This window comes from Oncorhynchus mykiss, chromosome 6 (assembly GCF_057628025.1).
Source record: "Oncorhynchus mykiss isolate SJ-2025 chromosome 6, ASM5762802v1, whole genome shotgun sequence".
Classification (NCBI taxonomy): Eukaryota; Metazoa; Chordata; class Actinopteri; order Salmoniformes; family Salmonidae; genus Oncorhynchus; species Oncorhynchus mykiss.
This window is the reverse complement of record NC_143027.1, coordinates 716,123-742,060: the sequence shown is the minus strand read 5'-3', so window position 1 is coordinate 742,060 and position 25,938 is coordinate 716,123. Positions and strand designations below refer to the sequence as shown.

At 44.9% G+C, this 25,938-nt stretch overlaps 1 pseudogene; it reads left to right on the top strand.

Moving 5' to 3' along the window:
- The first annotated feature begins 103 nt into the window (after window positions 1–103).
- Window positions 104–14,429, top strand: LOC110510478 (doublesex- and mab-3-related transcription factor 3-like; annotated as a pseudogene).
- The last annotated feature ends 11,509 nt before the right edge of the window (window positions 14,430–25,938 follow it).

The window sequence follows — 25,938 nt, the reverse complement described above, 5'->3', positions numbered from 1 at the left end:
CGCACGCGCCCTTATCAGATGCACCTCGCGCCTCGCGCCTTTGGGAAGGCAAAGTGGCGAGACTGTGTGTGTGTGACTAACTGACTGGCTGACAGTGTGAGAAATGAATGGTTACAGATCTCCCTACCTGTACATAGGGGGTCTAGTGACACAGGTCCGAGCACCGCTCCAGAGGACCCCCAAGTGCGCGCGGTGCCGTAACCACGGCGTCCTGTCCTGGCTGAAGGGCCACAAGCGATACTGCTGCTTCAAGGACTGCACCTGTGAGAAATGCATCCTGATCATCGAGAGGCAGCGGGTCATGGCGGCGCAGGTGGCGCTCCGCAGACAGCAGGCCAACGAGAGTCTGGAGAGCATTGTCCCTGAGTCTCTGAGAGCCCTGCCCGGCATCACGGTGCCTGGATGGGGCGAGAGCATTATCCCTGAGTCTCTGAGAGCCCTGCCCGGCATCACGGTGCCTGGATGGGGCGAGAGCATTATCCCTGAGTCTCTGAGAGCCCTGCCCGGCATCACGGTGCCTGGATGGGGCGAGAGCATTATCCCTGAGTCTCTGAGAGCCCTGCCCGGCATCACGGTGCCTGGATGGGGCGAGAGCATTGTCCCTGAGTCTCTGAGAGCCCTGCCCGGCATCACGGTGCCTGGATGGGGCGAGAGCATTATCCCTGAGTCTCTGAGAGCCCTGCCCGGCATCACGGTGCCTGGATGGGGCGAGAGCATTATCCCTGAGTCTCTGAGAGCCCTGCCCTTCATCACGGTGCCTGGATGGGGCGAGAGCATTATCCCTGAGTCTCTGAGAGCCCTGCCCGGCATCACGGTGCCTGGATGGGGGGCGGGGAACCAGGGCCTGCCGCCCCACTCTGGGGACATGGACCTCCAATGGACATCGAAACAGACTGCCAACACACAGGGTAAGCCAATAATAATAGTAATAATAAAAATAAAAATAATAATACAACATTATGTATTTACTTTTATTGATAAAACACATTTCATTACAAAAAGAGATCTTAAATGTGCTGTGTGCATATGGGTAATAGAAAACTTAGCAACAAGAGAGTGTGCGTTTGGACACTTAGAAGTGGCTGCATTTATTGATTGAAAAAATGTATGCTAATATCAACATAGCAAAAAGCATTGCACTAGACTTAAAATCCAAATCATTACTATCTTTATCCCAAATATTGAAGAGATTTAAAAACTGCAAACGTCACTGCATTAATGCAGTCTTTATTTCCCCAGAGTTACACCAACGGTGGCCTGACTTTACAGACACATTATATGTATACTCTTCTACATATAATAGGTTCACATTTGTGGCAGGGAACAAATAGAGATCATTTAAATAAGTTACAAAACATTTAATTAATAAACAGTAAATGTACATTGTTAAATTCCAGGGTTTTCTCGTGCATTATAAGGACTGCACATCTTGATAAACAGGACTTTTATTTTCAGAAATGATTTGGGAGCAGATAGTGTTCTCAGCACTTCCTGCTAACAGCATTTCATAGAGAAAACAGTTAATGTTCATAAATTGCGGAGTTGTAGACAAGTTGATCGTCTGTGTAGCGGCAGAATCTACAAAAGCTCTATGTGGCTGTGTAGTCTCTACTAGACCTCTATGTTGCTGTGTAGTCTCTACTAGACCTCTATGTTGCTGTGTAGTCTCTACTAGACCACTATGGTGCTGTGTAGTCTCTACTAGACCTCTATGTTGCTGTGTAGTCTCTACTAGAACTCTATGTTGCTGTGTAGTCTCTACTAGACCACTATGGTGCTGTGTAGTCTCTACTAGACCTCTATGTTGCTGTGTAGTCTCTACTAGACCTCTATGGTGCTGTGTAGTCTCTACTAGACATCTATGTTGCTGTGTAGTCTCTACTAGACCACTATGGTGCTGTGTAGTCTCTACTAGACCTCTATGTTGCTGTGTAGTCTCTATTAGACCTCTATGGTGCTGTGTAGTCTCTACTAGACCTCTATGTTGCTGTGTAGTCTCTACTAGACCACTATGTTGCTGTGTAGTCCCTACTAGACCTCTATGTAGCTGTGTAGACTCTACTAGACCTCTATGTTGCTGTGTAGTCTCTACTAGACCACTATGTGGCTGTGTAACCTCTACTAGACCTCTATGTTGCTGTGTAGTCCCTACTAGACCTCTATGTAGCTGTGTAGTCTCTACTAGACATCTATGTGGCTGTGTAGTCTCTACTAGACCACTATGTTGCTGTGTAGTCCCTACTAGACCTATATGTAGCTGTGTAGTCTCTACTAGCCCTCTATTTGGCTGTGTAGTCTCTACTAGACCTCTATGTTGCTGTGTAGTCTCTACTAGACCTCTATGTTGCTGTGTAGTCTCTACTAGACCTCTATGGTGCTGTGTAGTCTCTACTAGATTTCTATGTTGCTGTGTAGTCTCTACTAGACCTCTATGTTGCTGAGTATACTCTACTAGACCTCTATGAAGCTGTGTAGTCTCTACTAGACATCTATGTTGTAGTGTAGTCTCTACTAGACCTCTATGTTGCTGTGTAGCCTCTACTAGACCTATATGGTGCTGTGTAGTCTCTACTAGAACTCTATGGTGTTGTGTAGTCTCTCCTAGACCTATATGTTGCTGTGTATTCTCTACTAGACCTCTATGTTGCTGTGTAGTCTCTACTAGACCTCTATGGTGCTGTGTAGTCTCTACTAGACCTCTATGTTGCTGTGTAGTCTCTACTAGACCTCTGGGTTGTCTCTAATAGACCTTGGTGTAGCCTCTACTAGACCTCTATGGTGCTGTGTAGTCTCTACTAGACCTATATGGTGCTGTGTAGTCTCTACTAGCCCTCTATGTTGCTGTGTAGCCTCTACTAGACCTCTATGTTGCTGTGTAGTCTCTACTAGACCTCTATGGTGCTGTGTAGTCTCTACTACACCTCTATGGTGCTGTGTAGTCTCTACTAGACCTATATGGTGCTGTGTAGTCTCTACTAGCCCTCTATGTTGCTGTGTAGCCTCTACTAGACCTCTATGTTGCTGTGTAGTCTCTACTAGACCTCTATGGTGCTGTGTAGTCTCTACTAGACCTCTATGTTGCTGTGTAGTCTCTACTAGACCTCTGGGTTGTCTCTAATAGACCTTGGTCTAGCCTCTACTAGACCTCTATGGTGCTGTGTAGTCTCTACTAGACCTATATGGTGCTGTGTAGTCTCTACTAGCCCTCTATGTTGCTGTGTAGCCTCTACTAGACCTCTATGTTGCTGTGTAGTCTCTACTAGACCTCTATGTTGCTGTGTAGTCTCTACTAGACCTCTATGGTGCTGTGTAGTCTCTACTAGACCTCTATGTTGCTGTGTAGTCTCTACTAGACCTCTGGGTTGTCTCTAATAGACCTTGGTGTAGCCTCTACTAGACCTCTATGGTGCTGTGTAGTCTCTACTAGACCTATATGGTGCTGTGTAGTCTCTACTAGCCCTCTATGTTGCTGTGTAGCCTCTACTAGACCTCTATGTTGCTGTGTAGTCTCTACTAGACCTCTATGGTGCTGTGTAGTCTCTACTAGACCTCTATGGTGCTGTGTAGTCTCTACTAGACCTATATGGTGCTGTGTAGTCTCTACTAGCCCTCTATGTTGCTGTGTAGCCTCTACTAGACCTCTATGTTGCTGTGTAGTCTCTACTAGACCTCTATGGTGCTGTGTAGTCTCTACTAGACCTATATGTTGCTGTGTAGTCTCTACTAGACATATATGTTGCTGTGTAGTCTCTACTAGACCTCTACATTGCTGTGTAGTCTCTACTAGACCTCTATGTTGCTGTGTAGCCTCTACTAGACTTCTATGTTGCTGTGTAGCCTCTACTAGACCTTAATGGTGCTGTGTGGTCTCTACTAGACCTCTATGTGGCTGTGTAGTCTCTACTAGACCTCCATGTTGTTGTGTAGTCTCTACTAGACCTCTATGGTGCTGTGTAGTCTCTACTAGATCTCTATGTTGCTGTGTAGTCTCTACTAGACCTCTATGTTGCTGTGTAGTCTCTACTAGACCTCTATGGTGCTGTGTAGTCTCTCCTAGACATATATGTTGCTGTGTAGTCTCTACTAGACCTCTATGTTGCTGTGTAGTCTCTACTAGACCTATATGGTGCTGTGTAGTCTCTACTAGACCTCTATGTTGCTGTGTAGTCTCTGTTAGACCTCTGGGTTGTCTCTAATAGACCTTGGTGTAGCCTCTACTAGACCTCTATGGTGCTGTGTAGTCTCTACTAGACCTCTATGGTGCTGTGTAGTCTCTACTAGACCACTATGGTGCTGTGTAGTCTCTAAGATACCTCTATGGTGCTGTGTAGTCTCTACTAGACCTCTATGTTGCTGTGTAGTCTCTGCTAGACCTCTGGGTTGTCTCTAATAGACCTTGGTGTAGCCTCTACTAGACCTCTATGGTGCTGTGTAGCCTCTACTAGACCTCTCTGTTGCTGTGTAGTCTCTACTAGACCTCTATGTTGCTGTGTAGTCTCTACTAGACATATATGTTGCTGTGTAGTCTCTACTAGACCTCTACATTGCTGTGTAGTCTCTACTAGACCTCTATGGTGCTGTGTAGTCTCTACTAGACTTCTATGTTGCTGTGTTGTCTCTAGTAGACCTCTATGTTGCTGTGTAGTCTCTACTTGACCTCTATGGTGCTGTGTGGTCTCTACTAGACCTCTATGTTGCTGTGTAGTCTCTACTAGACCTCTATGTTGCTGTGTAGTCTCTACTAGACCTCTGTGGTGCTTTGTAGTCTCTACTAGACCTCTATGTGGCTGTGTAGTCTCTATATAACATCTATGGTGCTGTGTGGTCTCTACTAGACCTCTATGTGGCTGAGGAGTCTCTACTAGACCTATATGGTACTGTGTAGTCTCTACTAGACCTCTATGTGGCTGTGTTGTCTCTACTAGACCTCTATGTGGCTGTGTAGTCTCTACTAGACCTCTAGGTTGCTGTGTAGTCTCTACTAGACCTCTATGGTGCTGTGTAGCCTCTACTAGACCTCTATGTTTCTGTGTAGCCTCTTCTTGACCTCTATGGTGCTGTGTAGTCTCTACTAGACCTCTATGTTGCTGTGTAGCCTCTTCTTGACCTCTATGGTGCTGTGTAGTCTCTACTAGACCTCTATGGTGCTGTGTAGTCTCTACTAGACCTCTATGGTGCTGTGTAGTCTCTACTAGACCTCTATGTTGCTGTGTAGTCTCAACTAGACCTCTATGTTGCTGTGTAGTCTCTACTTGATCTCTATGTTGCTGTGTTGTCTCTACTAGACCTCTATGGTGCTGTGTAGTCTCTACTAGACCTCTGTGGTGCTTTGTAGTCTCTACTAGACCTCTATGTGGCTGTGTAGTCTCTATATAACATCTATGGTGCTGTGTGGTCTCTACTAGACCTCTATGTGGCTGAGGAGTCTCTACTAGACCTATATGGTACTGTGTAGTCTCTACTAGACCTCTATGTGGCTGTGTTGTCTCTACTAGACCTCTATGTGGCTGTGTAGTCTCTACTAGACCTCTAGGTTGCTGTGTAGTCTCTACTAGACCTCTATGGTGCTGTGTAGCCTCTACTAGACCTCTATGTTTCTGTGTAGCCTCTTCTTGACCTCTATGGTGCTGTGTAGTCTCTACTAGACCTCTATGTTGCTGTGTAGCCTCTTCTTGACCTCTATGGTGCTGTGTAGTCTCTACTAGACCTCTATGGTGCTGTGTAGTCTCTACTAGACCTCTATGGTGCTGTGTAGTCTCTACTAGACCTCTATGTTGCTGTGTAGTCTCAACTAGACCTCTATGTTGCTGTGTAGTCTCTACTTGACCTCTATGTTGCTGTGTTGTCTCTACTAGACCTCTATGGTGCTGTGTAGTCTCTACTAGACCTCTATGTTGCTGTGTAGTCTCTACTAGACCTCTATGTTGCTGTGTAGTCTCTACTAGACCTCTGTGTTGCTGTGTAGTCTCTACTAGACCTCTATGTTGCTGTGTAGTCTCTACTAGACCTATATGTTGCTGTGTAGTCTCTACTAGACCTCTATGTAGCTGTGTAGTCTCTACTAGACCTCTATGTTGCTGTGTAGTCTCTACTAGACCTCTAAGTTGCTCTGTAGTCTCTACTAGACCTCTGTGTTGCTGTGTAGTCTCTACTAGACCTCTATGTTGCTGTGTACTCTCTACTATACATCTATGTTGCTTTTTAGTCTCTACTAGACCTATATGTTGCTGTGTAGTCTCTACTAGACCTCTGTGTAGTCTCTACTAGACATCTGTGTAGCCTCTACTATACCTATATTGTGCTGTGTAGCCTCAACCAGACCCCTATGTTGCTATGTATCCCCTACTTGACCTCTTTGGTGCTGTGTAGTCTCTACTAGACCTCTGTGTAGTCTATACTAGACCTCTTCTAGACCTCTGTGTAGTCTATACTAGACCTCTGTGTATTCTCTACTGGACCTCTTCTAGACCTCTGTGTATTCTCTATTAGACCTCTGTGTAGTCTATACTAGACCTCTGTGTATTCTCAACTGGACCTCTTCTAGACCTCTGTGTATTCTCTATTAGACCTATGTGTAGTCTCTACTAGACCTCTGTGTAATCTCTACTGGACCTCTTCTAGACCTCTGTGTGATCTCTATTAGACCTCTGTGTAGTCGCTACTGGACCTCTGTGTATTCTCTACTGGACATCTTCTAGACCTCTGTGTGGTCTCTTCGAGACCTCTATGTATTCTCTATTCGAGTGCCTCTTTGTCTCTGTGTAGTCTCTGTGTAGTGTTTTATCTTCTAGACCTCTGTGTATTCTCTACTAGACCTCTGTGTATTCTCTACTGGACCTCTTCAAGACCTCTGTGTTTTATCTTCTAGACCTCTGTGTATTCTCTACTAGACATCTGTGTATAATCTATTAGACCTCTGTGTATTCTCTACTAGACCTCTTCTTGATCTATGTGTAGTTTCCACTAGACCTCTGTGTGTTCTCTACTTTACCACTTCTTGATTTCTGTGTAGTCTCTACTAGACCTCTTCTTGATCTCTATGTAGTCTCTTCTAGACCTATGTGTATTCTCTTCTAGACCCCTGTGTATTCTCTACTAGACCTCTGTGTGTTCTCTACTAGACCTCTGTGTAGTCTCTACTAGACCTCTGTGTAGTCTCTACTAGACCTCTGTGTGTTCTCTACTAGACATCTGTGTATTCTCTACTAGACCTCTTCTTAATCTATGTTTAGTCTCTACTAGACCTCTATGTATTCTCTACTGGACCTCTACTAGACATCTGTGTATTCTCTGCTAGACCTCTTCTTGATCTATGTTTAGTCTCTACTAGACCTCTGTGTTGTCTCTTCCAGACCCCTGTGTATTCTCTACTATTCCTACATGTAGTCTCATCTAGAACTCTGTGTAGTCTCTACTAGACCTCTTTGTAGTCTTTTCTGGACCTCTTCTAGACCTCTATGTAGTCTCTACTAGACCTCGTCTTGGTCTATGTGTAGTCTCTACTAGACCTCTGTGTAGTCTCTACTAGACCTCTGTGTAGTCTCTACTAGACCTCTGTGTAGTCTCTACTAGACCTCTGTGTATTCTCTACTAGACCTCTGTGTAGTCTCTACTAGACCTCTGTGTAGTCTCTACTAGACCTCTGTGTAGTCTCTACTAGACCTATGTGTAGTCTCTACTAGACCTCTATGTATTCTCTACTGGACCTCTACTAGACATCTGTGTATTCTCTACTAGACCTCTGTGTATTCTCTACTAGACCTCTTCTTGATCTATGTTTAGTCTCTACTAGACCTCTGTGTAGTCTCTACTAGACCTCTGTGTATTCTCTACTAGACCTCTGTGTAGTCTCTGCTAGACCTCTGTGTATTCTCTACTAGACCTCTGTATAGTCTCTACTAGACCTCTGTGTATTCTCTACTAGACCTCTTCTTGTTCTATTTTTAGTCTCTACTAGACCTCTGTGTAGTCTCTACTAGACCTCTATGTTGCTGTGTAGTCTCTGCTAGACCTCTGGGTTGTCTCTAATAGACCTTGGTGTAGCCTCTACTAGACCTCTATGGTGCTGTGTAGCCTCTACTAGACCTCTCTGTTGCTGTGTAGTCTCTACTAGACCTCTATGTTGCTGTGTAGTCTCTACTAGACATATATGTTGCTGTGTAGTCTCTACTAGACCTCTACATTGCTGTGTAGTCTCTACTAGACCTCTATGGTGCTGTGTAGTCTCTACTAGACTTCTATGTTGCTGTGTTGTCTCTAGTAGACCTCTATGTTGCTGTGTAGTCTCTACTTGACCTCTATGGTGCTGTGTGGTCTCTACTAGACCTCTATGTTGCTGTGTAGTCTCTACTAGACCTCTATGTTGCTGTGTAGTCTCTACTAGACCTCTGTGGTGCTTTGTAGTCTCTACTAGACCTCTATGTGGCTGTGTAGTCTCTATATAACATCTATGGTGCTGTGTGGTCTCTACTAGACCTCTATGTGGCTGAGGAGTCTCTACTAGACCTATATGGTACTGTGTAGTCTCTACTAGACCTCTATGTGGCTGTGTTGTCTCTACTAGACCTCTATGTGGCTGTGTAGTCTCTACTAGACCTCTAGGTTGCTGTGTAGTCTCTACTAGACCTCTATGGTGCTGTGTAGCCTCTACTAGACCTCTATGTTTCTGTGTAGCCTCTTCTTGACCTCTATGGTGCTGTGTAGTCTCTACTAGACCTCTATGTTGCTGTGTAGCCTCTTCTTGACCTCTATGGTGCTGTGTAGTCTCTACTAGACCTCTATGGTGCTGTGTAGTCTCTACTAGACCTCTATGGTGCTGTGTAGTCTCTACTAGACCTCTATGTTGCTGTGTAGTCTCAACTAGACCTCTATGTTGCTGTGTAGTCTCTACTTGACCTCTATGTTGCTGTGTTGTCTCTACTAGACCTCTATGGTGCTGTGTAGTCTCTACTAGACCTCTGTGGTGCTTTGTAGTCTCTACTAGACCTCTATGTGGCTGTGTAGTCTCTATATAACATCTATGGTGCTGTGTGGTCTCTACTAGACCTCTATGTGGCTGAGGAGTCTCTACTAGACCTATATGGTACTGTGTAGTCTCTACTAGACCTCTATGTGGCTGTGTTGTCTCTACTAGACCTCTATGTGGCTGTGTAGTCTCTACTAGACCTCTAGGTTGCTGTGTAGTCTCTACTAGACCTCTATGGTGCTGTGTAGCCTCTACTAGACCTCTATGTTTCTGTGTAGCCTCTTCTTGACCTCTATGGTGCTGTGTAGTCTCTACTAGACCTCTATGTTGCTGTGTAGCCTCTTCTTGACCTCTATGGTGCTGTGTAGTCTCTACTAGACCTCTATGGTGCTGTGTAGTCTCTACTAGACCTCTATGGTGCTGTGTAGTCTCTACTAGACCTCTATGTTGCTGTGTAGTCTCAACTAGACCTCTATGTTGCTGTGTAGTCTCTACTTGACCTCTATGTTGCTGTGTTGTCTCTACTAGACCTCTATGGTGCTGTGTAGTCTCTACTAGACCTCTATGTTGCTGTGTAGTCTCTACTAGACCTCTATGTTGCTGTGTAGTCTCTACTAGACCTCTGTGTTGCTGTGTAGTCTCTACTAGACCTCTATGTTGCTGTGTAGTCTCTACTAGACCTATATGTTGCTGTGTAGTCTCTACTAGACCTCTATGTAGCTGTGTAGTCTCTACTAGACCTCTATGTTGCTGTGTAGTCTCTACTAGACCTCTAAGTTGCTCTGTAGTCTCTACTAGACCTCTGTGTTGCTGTGTAGTCTCTACTAGACCTCTATGTTGCTTTGTACTCTCTACTATACATCTATGTTGCTTTTTAGTCTCTACTAGACCTATATGTTGCTGTGTAGTCTCTACTAGACCTCTGTGTAGTCTCTACTAGACATCTGTGTAGCCTCTACTATACCTATATTGTGCTGTGTAGCCTCAACCAGACCCCTATGTTGCTATGTATCCCCTACTTGACCTCTTTGGTGCTGTGTAGTCTCTACTAGACCTCTGTGTAGTCTATACTAGACCTCTTCTAGACCTCTGTGTAGTCTATACTAGACCTCTGTGTATTCTCTACTGGACCTCTTCTAGACCTCTGTGTATTCTCTATTAGACCTCTGTGTAGTCTATACTAGACCTCTGTGTATTCTCAACTGGACCTCTTCTAGACCTCTGTGTATTCTCTATTAGACCTATGTGTAGTCTCTACTAGACCTCTGTGTAATCTCTACTGGACCTCTTCTAGACCTCTGTGTGATCTCTATTAGACCTCTGTGTAGTCGCTACTGGACCTCTGTGTATTCTCTACTGGACATCTTCTAGACCTCTGTGTGGTCTCTTCGAGACCTCTATGTATTCTCTATTCGAGTGCCTCTTTGTCTCTGTGTAGTCTCTGTGTAGTGTTTTATCTTCTAGACCTCTGTGTATTCTCTACTAGACCTCTGTGTATTCTCTACTGGACCTCTTCAAGACCTCTGTGTTTTATCTTCTAGACCTCTGTGTATTCTCTACTAGACATCTGTGTATAATCTATTAGACCTCTGTGTATTCTCTACTAGACCTCTTCTTGATCTATGTGTAGTTTCCACTAGACCTCTGTGTGTTCTCTACTTTACCACTTCTTGATTTCTGTGTAGTCTCTACTAGACCTCTTCTTGATCTCTATGTAGTCTCTTCTAGACCTATGTGTATTCTCTTCTAGACCCCTGTGTATTCTCTACTAGACCTCTGTGTGTTCTCTACTAGACCTCTGTGTAGTCTCTACTAGACCTCTGTGTAGTCTCTACTAGACCTCTGTGTGTTCTCTACTAGACATCTGTGTATTCTCTACTAGACCTCTTCTTAATCTATGTTTAGTCTCTACTAGACCTCTATGTATTCTCTACTGGACCTCTACTAGACATCTGTGTATTCTCTGCTAGACCTCTTCTTGATCTATGTTTAGTCTCTACTAGACCTCTGTGTTGTCTCTTCCAGACCCCTGTGTATTCTCTACTATTCCTACATGTAGTCTCATCTAGAACTCTGTGTAGTCTCTACTAGACCTCTTTGTAGTCTTTTCTGGACCTCTTCTAGACCTCTATGTAGTCTCTACTAGACCTCGTCTTGGTCTATGTGTAGTCTCTACTAGACCTCTGTGTAGTCTCTACTAGACCTCTGTGTAGTCTCTACTAGACCTCTGTGTAGTCTCTACTAGACCTCTGTGTATTCTCTACTAGACCTCTGTGTAGTCTCTACTAGACCTCTGTGTAGTCTCTACTAGACCTCTGTGTAGTCTCTACTAGACCTATGTGTAGTCTCTACTAGACCTCTATGTATTCTCTACTGGACCTCTACTAGACATCTGTGTATTCTCTACTAGACCTCTGTGTATTCTCTACTAGACCTCTTCTTGATCTATGTTTAGTCTCTACTAGACCTCTGTGTAGTCTCTACTAGACCTCTGTGTATTCTCTACTAGACCTCTGTGTAGTCTCTGCTAGACCTCTGTGTATTCTCTACTAGACCTCTGTATAGTCTCTACTAGACCTCTGTGTATTCTCTACTAGACCTCTTCTTGTTCTATTTTTAGTCTCTACTAGACCTCTGTGTAGTCTCTACTAGTACTCTGTGTATTCTCTACTAGACCTCTGTGTAGTCTCTACTAGACCTATGTGTGGTCTCATCTAGACCTCTGTGTAGTCTATACTAGACCTCTGTGTATTATCTACTAGATGTCTGTGTGGTCTCTTCTATACCTCTGTGTAGTCTCTACTATACCTCTGTGTAGTCTCTACTAGACCTATGTGTGGTCTCTACTAGACCTCTGTGTATTCTCTACTAGACATCTGTGTATTCTCTACTAAACCTCTGTGTAGTCTCTACTAGACCTCTGTGTAGTCTTTACTAGACTTCTGTGTAGTCTCTACTAGACCCCTGTGTTTTCTCTACTAGACCTCTGTGTATTCTCTACTAAACCTCTGTGTAGTCTCTACTAGACCTCTGTATAGTCTCTACTAGACCTCTGTGTATTCTCTACTAAACCTCTGTGTATTCTCCTCTAGACCTCTGTGTAGTCTCTACTTTACCTCTTCTTGATCTATGTGTAGTCTCTACTAGACCTTGGTGTATTCTCTACTAGACCTCTGTGTAGTCTCTACTAGACCTCTGTGTAGTCTCTACTAGACCTCTGTGTAGTCTCTACTAGACCTCTGTGTATTCTCTACTAGACCTCTGTGTAGTCTCTACTAGACCTCTGTGTAGTCTCTACTAGACCTCTGTGTAATCTCTACTAGACCTCTGTGTAGTCTCTACTAGACCTCTGTGTAGTGTCTACTAGACCTCTGTATAGTCTCTACTAGTAGTAGAGGGTTGAGGGTCCTGGCAGTCAGGAGGAGAAGGCTGAGCCTTTCTCCAGCTATGGATAATCTAAATGCATGCTCTCACATCAGAACTCCAGGTTGTTGTATTTCACATGTCACTGGTCCCAAGTTAATATGACTGTGTAGCAAGTCAAATTATTTTTATAGGATGTAGTATGCAGTGTTCTGTGTTGTCTGAGTAGCTGTCTGAGAGAGGTTGTTTCTCTGTAGATCTAACTGAGAATGTGTTTCTTTCTGTGTTCTCTGTAGTGCTGAGTGAGGATGTGTTTCTGTGTTCTCTGTAGTGCTGAATGAGGATGTGTTTCTGTGTTCTCTGTAGTGCTGAATGAGGATGTGTTTCTGTGTTCTCTGTAGTGCTGAATGAGGATGTGTTTCTGTGTTCTCTGTTGTGCTGAGTGAGGATGTGTTTCTGTGTTCTCTGTAGTGCTGAATGAGGATGTGTTTCTGTGTTCTCTGTAGTGCTGAATGAGGATGTGTTTCTGTGTTCTCTGTAGTGCTGAATGAGGATGTGTTTATGTGTTCTCTGTTGTGCTGAATGAGGATGCGTTTCTGTGTTCTCTGTAGTGCTGAATGAGGATGTGTTTCTGTGTTCTCTGTAGTGCTGAATGAGGATGTGTTTCTGTGTTCTCTGTAGTGCTGAATGAGGATGTGTTTCTGTGTTCTCTGTAGTGCTGAATGAGGATGTGTTTCTATGTTCTCTGTAGTGCTGAATGAGGATGTGTTTCTATGTTCTCTATAGTGCTGAATGAGGATGTGTTTCTATGTTCTCTGTAGTGCTGAATGAGGATGTGTTTCTATGTTCTCTGTAGTGCTGAATGAGGATGCGTCGGGGGACCACTCCGGCGGGGAGAATGGTGGTGATAGCGGCAGTGAGAAGGACCAGGTCCATAGCTACTCCCCTGAGGGCTCCAAAACCTCATACTACACTCCATCCCAGACCAACGAGGGTCGCTGTAGCCTCCCTCTCCCCCTCCCTAGCCTCCCTCTCCCCCTGGCCCTCCCTAAGACCTGCAGCACCTCTCCAGAGCTGAAGGCAGACATGCCCCCTAGGGGCTACCCCGGGGTTGGGGCAGGGGGGCTGCCAGGGGACCACAGCCTGGTGATTGAGGGCCTGTCTGGGTCTGTCTCCCTTCCCTTCAACCTGCGAGCCAACCGGCCACCCCTGGAGGTGCTGAAGAAGATCTTCCCGTCCCACAAGCCCCCGGTGCTGGAGCTGATCCTGCAGGGGTGTGGAGGGGACCTGGTGAGGGCCGTCGAGGTGCTGCTGTCCAGCCAGGCCCAGGAGGCCAGGGGGGGTCACCCCCACAGTCAGGACCTCCACTCCGACACCCTGATCCTGCCCTCCATCAGCCATCTCCTGGACCACTCCCTGGGGTCCTACCACCCTCTGGCCACCTCTGCCAAGTGGTCTGTGGACTCTGCTTTCAGGGTGCCTGAGTCCCTGTGCTTCTCGTTTGATTCGTCGTCCAGCCCCCTGACCCTGCAGCCAGGGTCATTCCCCCATCCACCCCGCCACCCTCTGAGGCTGAGGAACTCTCTGACACGCGGTGGTGGGACTGGACCCTTCTGCAATGACTTGACCCTATGGAACACCATGATGCTGCAGCGGCACCAGCTACGGTCAGCTCAGTACGTCTCTCCTTTTTCCTCCGCTGAGGTCTTCCAACGCTCTCCGCTTCTCTCCTCTCCTCTCCTCTCCTCTCCTCTCTTCTCCTCTCCTCCTCCTCTCCTCTCCTCTCCTCCTCCTCCTCTCTTCTCCTCTCCTCTTCCTCCCCACTCCTCTCCTCCTCCTCCCCACTCCTCTCCTCTTCCTCCCCACTCCTCTCCTCCTCTCCTCTCCTCTCCTCCTCCTCCTCTCTTCTCCTCTCCTCCTCCTCCCCACTCCTCTCCTCCTCCCGCCCCCAGAAGGTGCATCGTCTCTCCCAGCTAGAGGACTGTCCCCCTGCACCCATCTCCCCCACCCCCAGCGCTAAACAGACCCTCTACACCCAGAGGAGGACTACGAGGACCGCTCAGACTCCTTCGACTCACGAATCCTCAACTCCTCCACCTGAACCAATATGAACAAATTAACCTATATTTAAGCAGAATTCATGTGTGAATAAGTCCTGACTAAGGGCTGTTCTTAGAACAGAGGTGAAGCCAAGGGGAACTGCCCTTATGAGGGTGTTATTCTAGATCATTCCCAGGTTCCAGAGCCTTATTGCTTTTTTAAAACAGTTGCCAAAATATTAAAAAAGATTATCTGCATGTTTTTAAAAACGTTATTGTATTGACTAAATTCGTTTTATGTTATCCTTCCATCACACTAAATAGTCAGAGTTAAAGCCGGTCCTTAGTTCTGAGGTTGTGAAGTTGCTAGCCAAATGAGAAGGTCATTCATTCTGAGGTTGTGAAGTTGCTAGCCAAATGAGAAGGTCATTCATTCTGAGGTTGTGAAGTTGCTAGCCAAATGAGAGGGTCATTCATTCTGAGGTTGTGAAGTTGCTAACCAAATGAGAGGATAATTCATTCTGAGGTTGTGAAGTTGCTAGCCAAATGAGAAGGTCATTCATTCTGAGGTTGTGAAGTTGCTAGCCAAATGAGAAGGTCATTCATTCTGAGGTTGTGAAGTTGCTAGCCAAATGAGAAGGTCGTTCATTCTGAGGTTGTGAAGTTGCTAGCCAAATGAGAAGGTCATTCATTCTGAGGTTGTGAAGTCGCTAGCCAAATGAGAGGGTCATTCATTCTGAGGTTGTGAAGTTGCTAGCCAAATGAGAGGATAATTCATTCTGAGGTTGTGAAGTTGCTAGCCAAATGAGAAGGTCATTCATTCTGAGGTTGTGAAGTTGCTAGCCAAATGAGAGGGTCATTCATTCTGAGGTTGTGAAGTTGCTAGCCAAATGAGAGGGTCATTCATTCTGAGGTTGTGAAGTTGCTAGCCAAATGAGAGGGTCATTCATTCTGAGGTTGTGAACTTGCTAGCCAAATGAGAGGGTCAATCATTCTGTCCATTCTATTTTTAATGGTTGCTATGTTAAACAAATCATTGGCGTGTAGCTGGTGGTGACTAGATGGAGTACAGCTACGACCAAAAGTTACTTTTCATAGCAGGTTAGGAGGGCATTATAGCTAACCCTAACCCTTTGCCTAACCTTAATAACCTAATTCTCTTAACCTGCCACGGTAATTCTCCTAGGCTAGCTACTTGTCCTTTGCTACATACGTAGCCAACTAAAGCTAACAAACAATCACGTCAAGCACTGACAGCAAACTAACCCTAACCCTCTACAGGTAATGTAGCTGAATGTTAGGCTGTAACATGAGCTCTCTACAGGTAATGTTGCTTAATGTTAGGCTGTAACATGAGCTCTCTACAGGTAATGTAGCTGAATGTTAGGCTGTAACATGAGCTCTCTACAGGTAATGTAGCTGAATGTTAGGCTGTAACATGAGCTCTCTACAGGTAATGTTGCTTAATGTTAGGCTGTAACATGAGCTCTCTACAGGTAATGTAGCTGAATGTTAGGCTGTAACATGAGCTCTCTACAGGTCATGTAGCTTAATGTTAGGCTGTAACATGAGCTCTCTACAAGTAATGTTGCTTAATGTTAGGCTGTAACATGAGCTCTCTACAGGTAATGTAGCTGAATGTTAGGCTGTAACATGAGCTCTCTACAGGTCATGTAGCTTAATGTTAGGCTGTAACATGAGCTCTCTACAAGTAATGTTGCTTAATGTTAGGCTGTAACATGAGCTCTCTACAGGTAATGTAGCTGAATGTTAGGCTGTAACATGAGCTCTCTACAGGTCATGTAGCTTAATGTTAGGCTGTAACATGAGCTCTCTACAGGTAATGTAGCTGAATGTTAGGCTGTAGCATGAGCTCTCTACAGGTCATGTAGCTTAATGTTAGGCTGTAACATGAGCTCTCTACAGGTAATGTAGCTGAATGTTAGGCTGTAACATTATCTCATGGCATTATCTCATGGATATGACCAGAAATAATCAATGTAAAAGAATGTGACAGATTAGACGTTTGTAGAAATCCCTCTCTTTCCAGACAGATGCATGTAATGTACTGTGAATATTCTGTCGTTGATGTTGAAACGCCTTGCAGCATGTCAAGATTATGCCAAATAAACATAGGTGATAATAGTACATTGTGTCATTCATGTTAATTGACAAGATGTAGACAAATTCATTCCAAATGTATTAGGTACAAAATGGCTGTCATTCTATTTTGATGTAGTTGTTCTGAAAATGTTTTAAGCCACACTCATTCAATTTGTGCTTAAAACCACCAAAATAAAATTAAGCAATGGAGCAAATGAAGAGTTTCAGTCCAAAACTCTATACATTCACATTTTCAAACATTTTAGTAAATTCGTTTTTGTTTTAAAAAAATAATGAAAGAGACAAACATGTATAGGTTTGAAACCTATCACTTCATGGCTTCATTTCAGAAAGACAATAATCATGTTTTTTTGCTAAATTCTATATATCGGCCTCACTCGCAGATAAATAAGTAGTACTGCTAGGTTTTACACAGTCAAATGTAACACATTTTTTATAATGAAATGTAAAAATCCTACATTTTTATTGAAGAATTATAAACTGGGTGGTTTGAGCCCTGAATGCTGATTGGCTGACAGCCGTGGTACTGTATATCAGACCGTATACCACGGGTATGACAAAACAATTATTTGGAATGTTCTAATTACGTTGGTAACCAGTTTATAACAGTAATAAGGCACCTCGGGGGTTTGTGGTATATGGCCAATATAACACGGCTAAGGGCTGTGTCCAGGTACTCCGCAATGCGTCGTGAAGAACATCCCTTAGTCGTGGTATATTGTCCATATACCACACCACCTCTTGGCTTTTGCTGTTATAAACTCTTCAAATGCATCGGTAACATTTTCCCAGAACTTAATTTCTATGATACATCTGTAGGAAAGTCTTTCCATAAGAGCAACATTACTTTACAAAACAGGATTTTAAGCTATTTGTCAAAAAATCGAATCAAGTTGTCACCGAATACAACAGGTTTAGACTTCACTGTGAAATGCCTACTCACGAGCGCTTTCCCATCAATGCAGAGTTAAAAAGTAAGAAAAGTAGCCAATAAATATAGAACATAATAAAACAATAAATAGCAATAACGTGGCTGTATACAAGGATTACCGGTAACGAGTCAATATGCAGGGGTACGAGGTAATAATGAGACTGTATACAAGGAGTACCGGTAACGAGTCAATGTGCAGAGGTACGAGGTAATAATGAGACTGTATACAAGGAGTACCGGTAACGAGTCAATGTGCAGGGGTACGAGGTAATAACGTGGCTGTATACAAGGAGTACCGGTAACGAGTCAATGTGCAGGGGTATGAGGTAATAATGAGACTGTATACAAGGAGTACCGGTAACGGGTCAATGTGCAGGGGTACGAGGTAATAACGTGGCTGTATACAAGGAGTACCGGTAACGAGTCAATGTGCAGGGGTACGAGGTAATAATGAGACTGTATACAAGGAGTACCGGTAACGAGTCAATGTGCAGAGGTACGAGGTAATAATGAGACTGTATACAAGGAGTACCGGTAACGAGTCAATGTGCAGGGGTACGAGGTAATAACGTGGCTGTATACAAGGAGAACCGGTAACGAGTCAATGTGCAGAGGTAAGAGGTAATAATGAAACTGTATACAAGGAGTACCGGTAATGGGTCAATGTGCAGGGGTACGAGGTAATAACGTGGCTGTATACAAGGAGTACCGGTAACGAGTCAATGTGCATAGGTAAGAGGTAATAACGTGGCTGTTTACAAGGATTACCGGTAACGAGTCAATGTGCAGGAGTACGAGGTAATAATGAGACTGTATACAAGGAGTACAGGTAACGAGTCAATGTGCACGAGGTAATAATGAGACTGTATACAAGGAGTACCGGTAACGAGTCAATGTGCAGAGGTAAGAGGTAATAACGTGGCTGTATACAAGGAGTACCGGTAACGAGTCAATGTGCAGAGGTAAGAGGTAATAATGAGACTGTATACAAGGAGTACCGGTAACGGGTCAATATGCAGGGGTACGAGGTAATAATGAGACTGAATACAAGGAGTACCGGTAATGGGTCAATATGCAGGGGTAAGAGGTAATAATGAGACTGTATACAAGGAGTACCGGTAACGGGTCAATATGCAGGGGTAAGAGGTAATAATGAGACTGTATACAAGGAGTACCGGTAACGAGTCAATGTCCACGAGGTAATAATGAGACTGTATACAAGGAGTACGAGGTAATAATGAGACTGTATACAAGGATTACCGGTAACGAGTCAATGTGCAGGGGTAAGAGGTAATAATGAGACTGTATACAAGGAGTACCGGTAATGGGTCAATGTGCAGGGTTACGAGGTAATAATGAGACTGTATACAAGGAGTACCGGTAACGGGTCAATGTGCAGGGGTACGAGGTAATAATGAGACTGTATACAAGGAGTACCGGTAACGAGTCAATGTGCAGGGGTACGAGGTAATAATGAGACCGTATACAAGGAGTACCGGTAACGAGTCAATGTGCAGGGGTACGAGGTAATAATGAGACTGTATACAAGGAGTACCGGTAACGAGTCAATTTGCAGGGGTACGAGGTAATAATGAGACTGTATGGAGGGGTACGAGCTAATAATGAGACTGTATACAAGGAGTACGAGGTAATAATGAGACTGTATACAAGGAGTACCGGTAACGAGTCAATGTGCAGGGGTACGAGGTAATAATGAGACTGTATACAAGGAGTACCGGTAACGAGTCAATGTGCAGGGGTACGAGGTAATAATGAGACTGTATACAAGGAGTACCGGTAACGAGGCAATGTGCAGGGGTACGAGGTAATAATGAGACTGTATACAAGGATTACCGGTAACGAGTCAATGTGCAGAGGTACGAGGTAATAATGAGACTGTATACAAGGAGTACCGGTAACGAGTCAATGTGCAGGGTTACGAGGTAATAATGAGACTATATACAAGGAGTACCGGTAATGGGTCAATGTGCAGGGTTACGAGGTAATAATGAGACTGTATACAAGGAGTACCGGTAACGAGTCAATGTGCAGGGGTACGAGGTAATAATGAGACTGTATACAAGGAGTACCGGTAACGGGTCAATGTGCAGGGGTACGAGGTAATAATGAGACTGTATACAAGGAGTACCGATAACGAGTCAATGTGCAGGGGTACGAGGTAATAATGAGACTGTATACAAGGAGTACGAGGTAATAATGAGACTGTATACAAGGATTACCGGTAACGAGTCAATGTGCAGGGGTACGAGGTAATAATGAGACTGTATACAAGGAGTACCGGTAACGAGTCAATGTGCAGAGGTAAGAGGTAATAATGAGACTGTATACAAGGAGTACCGGTAACGGGTCAATGTGCAGGGGTACGAGGTAATAATGAGACTGTATACAAGGAGTACCGGTAACGAGGCAATGTGCAGGGGTACGAGGTAATAATGAGACTGTTTACAAGGATTACCGGTAACGAGTCAATGTGCAGGGGTACGAGGTAATAATGAGACTGTATACAAGGAGTACAGGTAACGAGTCAATGTGCAGAGGTAAGAGGTAATAACGTGGCTGTATACAAGGAGTACCGGTAACGAGTCAATGTCCACGAGGTAATAATGAGACTGTATACAAGGAGTACGAGGTAATAATGAGACTGTATACAAGGATTACCGGTAACGAGTCAATGTGCAGGGGTACGAGGTAATAATGAGACTGTATACAAGGAGTACCGGTAACGAGTCAATGTGCAGAGGTAAGAGGTAATAATGAGACTGTATACAAGGAGTACCGGTAACGAGTCAATGTGCAGGGGTACGAGGTAATAATGAGACTGTATACAAGGAGTACCGGTAACGAGGCAATGTGCAGGGGTACGAGGTAATAATGAGACTGTTTACAAGGATTACCGGTAACGAGTCAATGTGCAGGGGTACGAGGTAATAATGAGACTGTATACAAGGAGTACAGGTAACGAGTCAATGTGCAGAGGTAAGAGGTAATAACGTGGCTGTATACAAGGAGTACCGGTAACGAGTCAATGTCCACGAGGTAATAATGAGACTGTATACAAGGAGTACCGGTAACGAGTCAATGTGCAGAGGTAAGAGGTAATAATGAGACTGTATACAAGGAGTACCGGTAACGGGTCAATGTGCAGGGGTACGAGGTAATAATGAGACTGTATACAAGGAGTACGAGGTAATAATGAGACTGTAGACAAGGATTACCGGTAACGAGTCAATGTGCAGGGGTACGAGGTAATAATGAGACTGTATACAAGGAGTACCGGTAACGAGTCAATGTGCAGAGCAGAGGTACGAGGTAATAATGAGACTGTATACAAGGAGTACCGGTAACAGGTCAATGTGCAGGGGTACGAGGTAATAATGAGACTGAATACAAGGAGTACCGGTAACGAGTCAATGTGCAGAGGTAAGAGGTAATAATGAGACTGTATACAAGGAGTACCGGTAACGGGTCAATGTGCAGGGGTACGAGGTAATAATGAGACTGTATACAAGGAGTACCGGTAACTGGTCAATGTGCAGCGGTATGAGGTAATAACGTGGCTGTATACAAGGAGGGGTACCAGGTAGTTGAGGTAACTGAGGTAATATGTACATGTAGGTTGGGGTAAAGGTGACTAGGCAATCAGAAAGCTTCACAGATTCCTGTATAGAAATGTGAAGGTCATTTCCAATTGAGCTGACATATGCAGCTCTTACCCTGAATTTGGGCTCGGATTAACCCTTTCAAATTCAATCGCTCTGGTAAACTGAATTTCCGTGATGTGGATTAAATAGAACCCCAGGTTAGATCGTAAACAAAGTAGCATCAGCGTATGTGGGGAGACTAACAGTGTGTGTGTATGTGGGGAGACTAACAGTGTGTGTGTATGTGGGGAGACTAACAGTGTGTGTGTATGTGGGGAGACTAACAGTGTGTGTGTATGTGGGGAGACTAACAGTGTGTGTGTATGTGGGGAGACTAACAGTGTGTGTGTATGTGGGGAGAGTAACAGTGTGTGTGTGTGGGGGGGGGGGGGAGAGTAACAGTGTGTGTGTGTGTGTGTGTGTGTGTGTATGTGGAGAGAGTAACAATGTGTTTGTGTATGTGGGGAGAGTGACAGTGGGTGTGTGTATGTGGGGAGAGTGACAGTGTGTGTGTGTATGTGGGGAGAGTAACAATGTGTGTGTGGGGGGGAGTGTAACAGTGTGTGTGTATGTGGGGAGAGTAACAGTGTGTGTGTGTGGGGGGGGGGGGGAGAGTAACAGTGTGTGTGTGTGTGTGTGTGTGTATGTGGAGAGAGTAACAATGTGTTTGTGTATGTGGGGAGAGTGACAGTGGGTGTGTGTATGTGGGGAGAGTGACAGTGTGTGTGTGTATGTGGGGAGAGTAACAATGTGTGTGTGGGGGGGAGTGTAACAGTGTGTGTGTATGTGAGGAGAGTAACAGTGTGTATGTGTGTGTATGTGGGGAGAGTAACAGTGTGTGTGTGTGTGGAGAGTAACAGTGTGTGTGTGTGTGTGTGTGTGTGTGTGTGTGTGTTTGTGTGTGTGTGTGTATGTGGGGGAGAGTTACAGTGTTACAGTGTGTGTGTGTGTGGGGGGAGAGCAGCAGTGTGTGTGTGTGTGTGTGTGGGGAGAGTAACAGTGTGTGTGTGTATATGTGTGTGTGGGGAGAGTAACAGTGTGTGTTTGGGAGAGTAACAGTGTGTGTGTATGTGGGGGAGAGTTACAGTGTGTGTGTGTGGGGGGAGAGTAACAGTGTGTGTGTGTATGTGTGTGTGTGGAGAGTAACAGTGTGTGTGTGTGTGTGTATATGTGGGGAGAGTAACAGTGTGTGTGTGTGTGTGTGTGTGTGTGTGTGTGTGTGTGTGTGTGTGTGTGTGTGGGGGGGGGGGGGGGGTAACAGTGTGTGTGTGTGTGTGTGTGTGGGGGGGGGGGGGGGGGAGTAACAGTGTGTGTGTGTGTTTGTGGGGAGAGTGACATTGTGTGTGTGAGCATATGTAGTGTGTGTACAGTAGGTGTGGGGAAAGTGGATCCCTAGTCAGTTGCAGAACTGAATGCATTCAACCGAAATATGTCTTCTGCATTGAACACTTCTGAATCCGAGAGGTGCGGGGTGCTGCCTAAATCAACGTCATCAGCACCCAGGGAGCGGTTGTTGTTGGGGATTAACTGCCTTGCTCCAGGGCAGAATGGCAGATTGTTCAAACTTTCCCAGCTCAGGGATTCAAACCAGCAAACGTTCTGTTAAACACTCTTAACCGCTAGGCTATTTTCCTTCCCTGCCGTTTGTTGGAGTGTGAGTGAAGTCAAGGTTTAACCCACTGTTAAGGCAGTTACCCCACTTTTTAGGCAGTTAACCCACTGTTTAGGTAGTTAACCCACTGTTTAGGTAGTTAACCCACTGTTTAGGTAGTTAACCCACTGTTTAGGCAGTTAACCCACTGTTAAGACAGTTAACCCACTGTTAAGACAGTTAACCCACTGTTTAGGCAGTTAACCCACTGTTAAGACAGTTAACCCACTGTTAAGACAGTTAACCCACTGTTAAGGCAGTTAACTCACTGTTTAGGTAGTTAACCCACTGTTAAGGCAGTTAACCCACTGTTAAGACAGTTAACCCACTGTTAAGACACTGTTAAGGCAGTTAACCCACTGTTAAGACAGTTAACCCACTGTTAAGACATTTAACCCACTGTTAAGGCAGTTAACACACTGTTTAGGCAGTTAACCCACTGTTTAGGTAGTTAACCCACTGTTAAGACAGTTAATGTTAAGGCAGTTAACCCACTGTTAAGACATTTAACCCACTGTTAAGGCAGTTAACCCACTGTTTAGGTAGTTAACCCACTGTTAAGACAGTTAACCCACTGTTCAGGCAGTTAACCCACTGTTAAGACAGTTAATGTTAAGGCAGTTAACCCACTGTTAATACAGTTGACCCACTGTTAAGACACTGTTAAGGCAGTTAACCCACTGTTAAGACAGTTAACCCACTGTTAAGGCAGTTAACCCACTGTTAAGACAGTTAACCCACTGTTAAGACAGTTAACCCACTGTTAAGGCAGTTAACCCACTGTTTAGGTAGTTAACCCACTGTTAAGGCAGTTAACCCACTGTTAAGGCAGTTAACCCACTGTTTAGGTAGTTAACCCAATGTTAAGGCAGTTAACCCACTGTTAAGACAGTTAACCCACTGTTAAGGCAGTTAACCCACTGTTAAGACAGTTAACCCACTGTTAAGGCAGTTAACCCACTGTTAAGACAGTTAACCCACTGTTAAGACAGTTAACCCACTGTTAAGGCAGTTAACCCACTGTTTAGGTAGTTAACCCACTGTTAAGGCAGTTAACCCACTGTTAAGGCAGTTAACCCACTGTTTAGGTAGTTAACCCAATGTTAAGGCAGTTAACCCACTGTTAAGACAGTTAACCCACTGTTAAGGTAGTTAACCCACTGTTAAGGCAGTTAACCCACTGTTAAGACAGTTAACCAACTGTTAAGGCAGTTAACCCACTGTTAAGGCAGTTAACCCACTGTTTAGGTAGTTAACCCAATGTTAAGGCAGTTAACCCACTGTTTAGGTAGTTAACCCAATGTTAAGGCAGTTAACCCACTGTTTAGGTAGTTAACCCACTGTTAAGGCAGTTAACCTACTGTTAAGACAGTTAACCCACTGTTAAGGCAGTTAACCCACTGTTTAGGTAGTTAACCCAATGTTTAGGCAGTTAACCCACTGTTTAGGTAGTTAACCCACTGTTAAGGCAGTTAGCCACAGTATCTCCTGACCCCTCCTGTCTCAGCCTCCAGTATTTATGCTGCAGTAGTTTATGTGTCGGGGGGCTAGGGTCAGTTTGTTATATCTGGAGTACTTCTCCTGTCCTATTCGGTGTCCTGTGTGAATCTAAGTGTGCGTTCTCTAATTCTCTCCTTCTCTCTTTCTTTCTCTCTCTTGGAGGACCTGAGCCCTAGGACCATGCCCCAGGACTACCTGACATGATGACTCCTTGCTGTCCCCACTCCACCTGGCCGTGCTGCTACTCCAGTTTCAACAGTTCTGCCTTATTATTATTCGACCATGCTGGTCATTTATGAACATTTGAACATCTTGGCCATGTTCTGTTATAATCTCCACCCGGCACAGCCAGAAGAGGACTGGCCACCCCTCATAGCCTGGTTCCTCTTTAGGTTTCTTCCTAGGTTTTGGCCTTTCTAGGGAGTTTTTCCTAGCCACCGTGCTTCTACACCTGCATTGCTTGCTGTTTGGGGTTTTAGGCTGGGTTTCTGTACAGCACTTTGAGATATCAGCTGATGTATGAAGGGCTATATAAATACATTTGATTTGATTTTGATTTAACCCACTGTTTAGGCAGTTAACCCACTGTTTAGGCAGTTAACCCACTGTTTAGGCAGTTAACCCACTGTTAAGGCAGTCAACCCACTGTTTAGGCAGTTAACCCACTGTTAAGGCAGTCAACCCACTGTTTAGGCAGTTAACCCACTATTAAGGCAGTTAACCTACTGTTAAGGCAGTTGCTCAGCGTGATAGAGTCAGCGTGATAGAGTCAGCGTGATAGAGTCAGCGTGATAGAGTCAGCGTGATAGAGTCAGCGTGATAGAGTCAGCGTATTGGAGTGCGTGTGTGTGGGTGATGTCCAGCGAGTGTGCATAGTGCAGGAGAATCAGTGAAAAAAGGGCCAATGCAATAGTCTGGGTAGTGATGTGATGAACTGTTCAGCAGTCTTATAGGGCAGAAGCAGTTCAGGTGCCTTTAGGTCCCAGACTTAGCGCTCCGGTACTGCTTGCTGTGAGATAGCAGAGTGAACAGTCTCTGGCTTGGATGGTTAGGGCCTTCCTCTGGCACCACCTGGTGTAGAGGTCCTGGATGGCAGGGAGCTCGGCCCCAGTGCACCACCCTCGGTAGTGCCTTGTGATCGAGGGCGGTGCAGTTGCCATATCAAGCGGTGATGCAGCCAATGAAGATGCTATCAATGGTGTAGCTATAGAACTTTAAGGATCTGAGGGACCATGCCAAATCTATTCAACCTCCTGAGGGCGGAAGAGGCTCTGTTGAGCTCTCTTCACAACTATGTTTGTGTGTGTGGAACATGATAGGTCCTTAGTAATACGGCCCTCTGTTTCCTATAGTCCGCGATCAGCTCCTTTGTCTTACTCTGACCTCCTTCCTGTAGGCTGTCTCATCGTTGTCGTTGATCAGGCCTGCCACTGTTGTGTCGTCGGCAAACTTAATGATGGTGTTGGAGTTGTGTTTGGCCATGCAGTCATGGGTGAACAGGGAGTACCAGAGGGGACTAAACACACACCCCTGTCCTGAGGCTTGGTGAATAGCTTGGAGGGGACTATGGTGTTGAACTGAGCTGTAGTCAATGAAGAGCATTCTCACATAGGTATTCCTCTTGTCCAGGTGGGAGAGAGCAGTGTGGAGTACAATAGAGAATGGATCTATTGCGGCGGTTTGCGAATTGAAGTGGGTCCTGG